At 53.4% G+C, this 6,865-nt stretch overlaps 1 pseudogene; it reads left to right on the forward strand.

Moving 5' to 3' along the window:
* The first annotated feature begins 874 nt into the window (after positions 1-874).
* LOC123081301 (ras-associated and pleckstrin homology domains-containing protein 1-like) lies at positions 875-4,139 on the forward strand (annotated as a pseudogene).
* Positions 4,140-6,865: the final 2,726 nt, after the last annotated feature.

The raw sequence follows: 6,865 nt of genomic DNA on the forward strand, positions 1-6,865 counted from the left end.
ATTTTCAGGGGGGTGAGCCGTGTTCCTCACCTATTGACCAATCAAATTAACCCTATTTGTAAAACCTTATAACTCTTTACGTGTAGCGTTACTCGTCTGGCCCTACCTGCTGCTCGTGTGCTAGAGCCAGGGCCGAGCCCGGTCTCATTTGCGTGGCGTTGCGGGTCCCCCTCCATTTCTAGAAATAGTGGCGCGTTTCTTTACTCAAATATACCTTTTGTATTCTTGCCCTTTATATGCCAGCAATACAAGTAAGTAACGCCACCCAAATTAATCGGCACCTCATTATCTCCGGGATAGATACTGATAATCTGGGCGATCTCCAGCATCGTCTGTGTTGTGTTGTGATCACTCTACACGCAAACAACAGTGTCTTTTTTTTGCGGGGTGCAAACAGCAATGTTTGTCCTGGCACTAATGCCATTAATAGCTGGGAGTACTTAGAACTCATCTAGATGAGATATAATTTTGTCTCATTGACTTTGAAAATAAGAACAGATACAACCCATATCAACACACACGCATCTTATAGCGTCACATCCAATGGCTATAAAAGGTGAACGAGACCAAATTATATCTCATCTAGATGAGTTCTAGCAAAACTGATACTAATATATGATATTATGGGAGGCAGTATCGTACACTAGTATCATATGCATGATATTAGTATATGATCCTTCCAGTAGTAGAGATTTGGCCGCATTAGTGGCATTAATTAGTCTGCTTGCTTGTGCATATCCAACCATCCATCTATCCATCTGTAGAGTTGAGGTCTCCTTTTATATATATGCGGTGTACTTGTATTGGCTGCGCAAGGTACATCCCATAGACATTGTTCAGTTTCGGTCGTGTCTGTCCTCCTTGCTTGCTGACGATGTCGAACATGATGGTGACCAGATCATCTCCGGAGGACCCTCATGTCGCTGCCGGCGAGCAGCAGCAGCCGCAACGGCAAGCGGCGGACAAGGCGCCTCGCACCACCGAGGAGGAGCCGGCGGATTTTACCAATATTTCCCGGTTTGGTTGCCTGTCTTCTCTCACTGCTGATTTTTACCAATGTTTCTCGTCTCACTGCCTCAAATTCTTTTCTTTCCCCACTCGACGGCTGTTGTGACTGATTGCAGAGTTTTCGTGTCGATTTTGTTCTGTATTAGGATTTCTTTTTGGTCTGTCATGGAGAAAGATTCATGCTTTTAACCGATTGTTTCCATGTTGTCGCTGCAGGCAGTACCGTGTGCGCTTATTTTTGTGGATTTCTGTTGAGCAGATCTTCGAGTGCTTGGGTTTCGCACTTCAGTTTCTGCAGTTTGTAGGTGTGGTTGCGTTTTAGAACTAATTTTGGTTTTGGTTTACAGTTCTCGCGATGAGGGGAAGAAGTTTTTTGCTGTTGGTTTCATATTGTATCCCAAGTGTTTGACTTGGTTTCGTGCGATCCAAGTCACTGGCTAACATCGTATTTGCATTGTCTGATCTTGTTTTCCATGCAGGTACCAGAGGATCAACCCAGAGTCCGTTCCAGTCCCAAATGGCAGTGGCAGCGGCAGTGGCAGCTCCACCACCAGGAAGCTAACAGAACACGCACCATCACCCACACCAAGCATGGACGAGCGCGACGGGGCCACAGCCGTGGACGCTGACAACTCGAGCCTCGCGTCCTACCTCGCCCGCGCCTCGCTCAAGCAGCGCTGGCCAGGAGGGCGTCCGGCATCCTCATCCATTGTCATCGTGAGCGATCACCCACTGCACAACACCTTCGTGCACTCCTCGCAGGGACTCAACCTGGGCGGCAGCCTCTACGACTTGGCAGCCCAAGCCTCCGAGGTATCCAACAGCCTCGGTGGCGCGGTCTACACCTTCGATGCCCAGGCCTCCCAGGTATACAACAGCCTCGACGGCGGCGTCTACAACCTCGCCGCCCAGGCTACCCAGGGAGCCGACCTCGGCGTGGGCGGGATCTACAACCTCGCCGCCCAGGCCACCCAGGGAACCAACCTCGGCGGCGGCAGCAGCAGCAGCCGCATCGCCATCGCCGCGCCGAAAGACCCCGTCCCGCCCAAGTGGGGCCACAAGAAGCACTCGTGCGCCCGCCGCGAGCCGCACGCGCTCGCGCCCACTCAACCTCCTGCACCCGTACCGGTGCCTACTCCTGCGCCAGCACCGGTGCCCACTCCCACCTCCGCGGCTGAGCCCCAGCTGATCCCCGCTCAGGTGCATTGCCGGGCCATCTTAAGGCTGAAGAAACGCCCGGCGGCGCAAGGCCAGGCCCAGCCGCGCGCGGAGGCGGAGAAGCTGATGCCGCCGCCGAGCGCCTGTGGCCCCGTCATCCTCGACACCTCGCCACACACTCCTCGCGCTGCGACCGTCTCGCCACTGCCACCTCACGCCGCCACCATCACACGCCGCCACCCTCTCGCAGCACAGGTATGCACGCCACGCCCCATTCCGCGTCAACGTTAGGTAAGGTAGCCACCATGGGACCTGCCCGACATCCACGGCGGTAGCGTCCGCACTCCGTCTGTGTTGTGCCGTCTCGGTCGGGCCGGTCCGGTCGGGTCCGTGCTGCTGCCCGTTGGCTCGGGTCAGGGCCGAACAGGGTCTCACTTGCGTGGCGTTGGGGGTCCCCCTCCATTTTTTAGAAAAAGTGTCGCATTCTTTACTCAATTACACCATTTGTATTCTTTCCCTTTATACGCCAGCAGTACAGCAAAGTAAGTAACGCCGCATGCATTAATCGGCACCTCATTATTCTGGGCGATCACTCTACACGCAAACAGGAGTGTCTATCCTGGCACTAATGTTATTAATAGTTTCGTTCTATTGTATGTATACGCGGGTGCAGACGAACTGGTGATATCACCGCTAAATCAGCATTAGTAGTAGAGATTTGATACATGCATTAGTGGCATTAGTGTGCTTGCTTGTGCATATCCAACCATCTATACATCCATCTGTAGAGTAGTACTTGTAGTCGCTGGGCAGGCCAGATCGCATAGGCATTGCTCAGTTTAGGTCGTGTCCGTCGTCCTTGCTTACCGATGATGCCGAAAATGACAGTGACCAGATCATCCGCGGAGGACCCTCATGCCGCTGCTGGCGAGCAACAGCAAGTGGCGGACAAGGCGCCTCGCACCACCGAGCAGGAGTCGGCGCCCAAGGTGCATGAGCCTAAGCCGCCACAGCAGCAGCCGAGGCGGCAGCCGTAACGTCAGGCGGCGGACAAGGCGGCTCACGCCAGCAACGGCGAGCAGGAGCCGGCGCCCAAGGAGGAGCCTAGGCAGCCGACGCTGCAGAGGCAGCAGCCACTGCGCCAGGCATCGATGAAGGAGAAAGGCAAGGCGCCGATGGTGCAGGAGCCCCCAGCGGTGGCGCGACACGTCGCACAGAGGGCGGCGGCCGCCGCGGTGGCGGCGGTGGCCCGGCCGCCCGTGCCGTTCATCGCGACCCAGCTCACCCGCAGAGAGAAGGAGGAGGACTGGTTCTCGATGACCGGCGGCAGGCTGCCCTACCGCCCCCAGCAGTGCCACCCCAAGGCCGTAGAAGACAAGCTCCAGGTACGCCACGCACCACCATTCTTTTTTTGTCCGTCTTCCATGCATGCATTCGTCTCGGTGTTACTACGAGCGGTAAGGCTGACACGATGGACGATGTGTTGGCGCAGAAACTGTTCCCGGGGTAGACGCTGCCTGAGGTGACCAGGGCCAGGTACATGGTGTGCCAGAAGAAGCAAAAGAAGGTACACCACTCCATCTCCACTGCACACTTTTTTTTGTTCTCTCTTTCAGCAGCCAAGCTTGATAATGTTTGTGTTGTTTTACAGCGGGCTGGCCTGCAAGCAATGGTGTAGGAGGACGACCTGAGCTCTGAGAGGTGCGATTCCGACGACGACACGGCGGGAGAAGAAAATCATTTTGGCGTCGTCGATGCGGAGGAGCGTGGTAGCCGGAGGAAGAGGGGTTGAAGGCAGCAGTAGATTCATGGGCATTCCATGAGCGTCAGTCGAAACAAACAAAAAACAAAAAAGAACTCTAGCCAACATTCGGCTCTTTTCCTTTTCTTAAGACTTTCGTTCGGTTGTGTCGTCGATGACAAATGGTTCGTTGGTTTACAAATGGTCGGTCTAAGCCCGCCGCCGCTGTTTTCGCGCCTCCGTTGTCGGGGCCGGGGTGGCGGCGGGCTGGTTTGTCGAAGCCTGCTGCCACTGTTTCCGCTCCTCCGTGGTGGGGGCCGGGGTGGCGGCGGGCTGTGCAGAGTACCAGACTTGCTGAGCCTGGGGAAGAGCTTGGAAGAGGAGACAAACGTTTTTCCTCAGTTTATTCTCGTTGTTGTTGTTCCGTTTGCATTGTTTTGCTTCGTCGGGGTTGATTTTTGCACTGCTGGTTTTACGCTTTGGGGGGCATTGCTCCTGCCTATAGCTGCCATGGATTTCTGTTTTGCAGGAACTGTTTGCTTCGCTTGGCGCAAACAAGATTCTCACGTGGATGGATGAGATGGTGAAGGGATATGGGCGCTGCTGGAGGTAAAATTGTTGCTAACTTGGCAACGAGCTTTGCCACACCTGCAACCACATGATTGACTCTGGACCGCGTGATCGGGTCTGGCGGCTCATGACTTGTTCGCCTCCACGAGGGCCTTGGGAGGCGACCTCGGGAGACAGCCTCACGAGGATCTTGCTCACGAACCTTGTGATGGGCCTCGCATTGGGCCGCAGGCCGACGCACCTGGGTACCCCACTACTCCAGTCCCATGGGCCCGACACATGGCGTGCCATGTGAAGAAAATGTCCATCCAGTCTAATACATAAACTGGTCCATGGCACAACATATGATTAAAACTAGAAATTAGAAGGGGATTTAATGCATCTTCTTTATTTTCTATGTGCAGTCACATTAACCATTAACCCTTGAGGCGTCACCGGGTAGTGGTTAGGTGTGCATTCTCATCTACAATGTCTTATCCTAGTGGTGTGTTCCGGATCCCAAGTAATTGATAGTGTCACATTTATCCCATAATAATACATATCAAGCTAAGACTAATATATACCAAGTTACGATTGCATGTCATGATTAAAAATACGTAATTTTATATGCATTATACCCATATGGATTCAAACTTATATAGAAGTGAAACTGTGTAAGGCACTCCCATTTTCATATAGTAGAATAAAAGTCTTACCGTTATGAACCTTAAAAGATGTTCAATGTTTGGTTTTTTGGTTGAAAAGAAATGTGTGTTTATTTATTTTCAGAGGAATATGTGTTTCTTGCTCTTCGAGGCGAGTCATAGAGTGGTGAATAGATCACTAACCGTGGGTTCTTGATCCAACGACGGGGATGGGGAAGGTGAGATGCGAGTGCTTATCCTCCCATTGCCATGTCATGCCTCGATGGGTAACGTGAACGTAGGGGTGGTCGCACCTAAGACCGCACAGGGATAATGGTGCATGCCTATTCTGCCAAAAAAATCCCATTGAATTCGGAGGTATTGCCTTAGTCAGGATTGCGCCAAACCCTCAATGTCGCCTCGTGCTGCGGCCTCCTCCTCCATCCCTTGACTCGGCCAAGGCGACGGGGACCAAGATCTGGGGCAGCACGCCACTGCGACACACGGCAGGAAGCCTCTCCAGTGGGCCCCTCTATGCACCATCCCTATACCTGATTCCCGTGGGCCCATCAATTAGGCTCGATATGTGCGCCCTATCATTTCTTCCATACAAAAATACCACACCCAGCCTTCTCACATCAGAACCCTAAATCGAACCGCACAATAGTCCTCTTTCCTCCCTAGCCGCCGCCAACCCTTTCTGCTCCCAACCCTTTCCTCTTCCCAGATCGAGCCTCACGCCACCGTGACGGTCCGGCGGGAAGCCTCTCTAGAGGAGCCTTCTATGCATCAACATCAATGGGGTTCGCCGACTAAGCGAGGGCATGGATCCCCCTTCTCATGCTCTCAATCGTCGGCATGGCCACCATCAACCAGATCTTTCGGTGTGCGTCTGTTTTTTGTTTTGCCTGGAGCAGAGTTTATCTAATCTTCAGGTCATCGGTGCTCCGTATGGTTCCTGATCTGTTTCTGTTGCTTGCTTTCCTGCCTCATCTCACTGCTGGATTCATTTTACCAATCTTTCCCGGTTTGGTTGTCGGCTGCATATTCTTACCTTTTCCCCTACTCGACGGGTGTTGTGACTGGTTCCAGAGTTTCCCGTCTATTTTGTTCTGTTTTAGTAGGATTTCTGTTTGGTCTGTCTTCCCAGCGGCAACAGGATCATGGCGGAAGATTTGTGCTTTCGCCCAGATTGTTTTTGTACGGATTTCTGTCGAACAGATCTTTGAATGTTCGGGGTTCGCAATCCAATTTCCCAGTTCGTAGACGTGGTTGCTTTTTGGAACTGATTTTGGTTTAGATAGAATTCTCGCGATGAGGGAAGAATTTCTTTGTTGTTTGTTTCAATCTGTATCCCAAGTGTTCGACGTGGTTCTCGTGCTCGCCAACGCCGTCTTTGGATTGTCTGATTTCATTTTCCATGCAGGTAGCGGGGTCATCCGGCGCGGCGATGTCGATGCCGCAGCCGCCGCTACCGCCGCCGTGGTCGCCTCCCTGGGTGACCTGGGCGGCAAGGTTGTAGAGCCTGTCAGCAAGGTCGGCTCCCTGGGTGGTCGGGGCAGCGAGGTTGTAGAGCCCGCCGTCGAGGTCGCCTCCTTGGGTGGCCTGGGCGGTAAGGTTGTAGAGCCCACTGCCGAGGTTGTTGTATGCCTGGGAGGCTTGCGCGGCGAAGGTGTAGACCACGCCGCCGAGGCTGTTGGATGGCTCAAAGACTTGGGTGGCCAAGTTGTAGAGCCCACCGCTGAGGTTGAGTCCCTGGGAGGAA

The sequence above is a fragment of the Triticum aestivum genome, chromosome 1B (assembly GCF_018294505.1).
Source record: "Triticum aestivum cultivar Chinese Spring chromosome 1B, IWGSC CS RefSeq v2.1, whole genome shotgun sequence".
NCBI lineage: Eukaryota > Viridiplantae > Streptophyta > Magnoliopsida > Poales > Poaceae > Triticum > Triticum aestivum.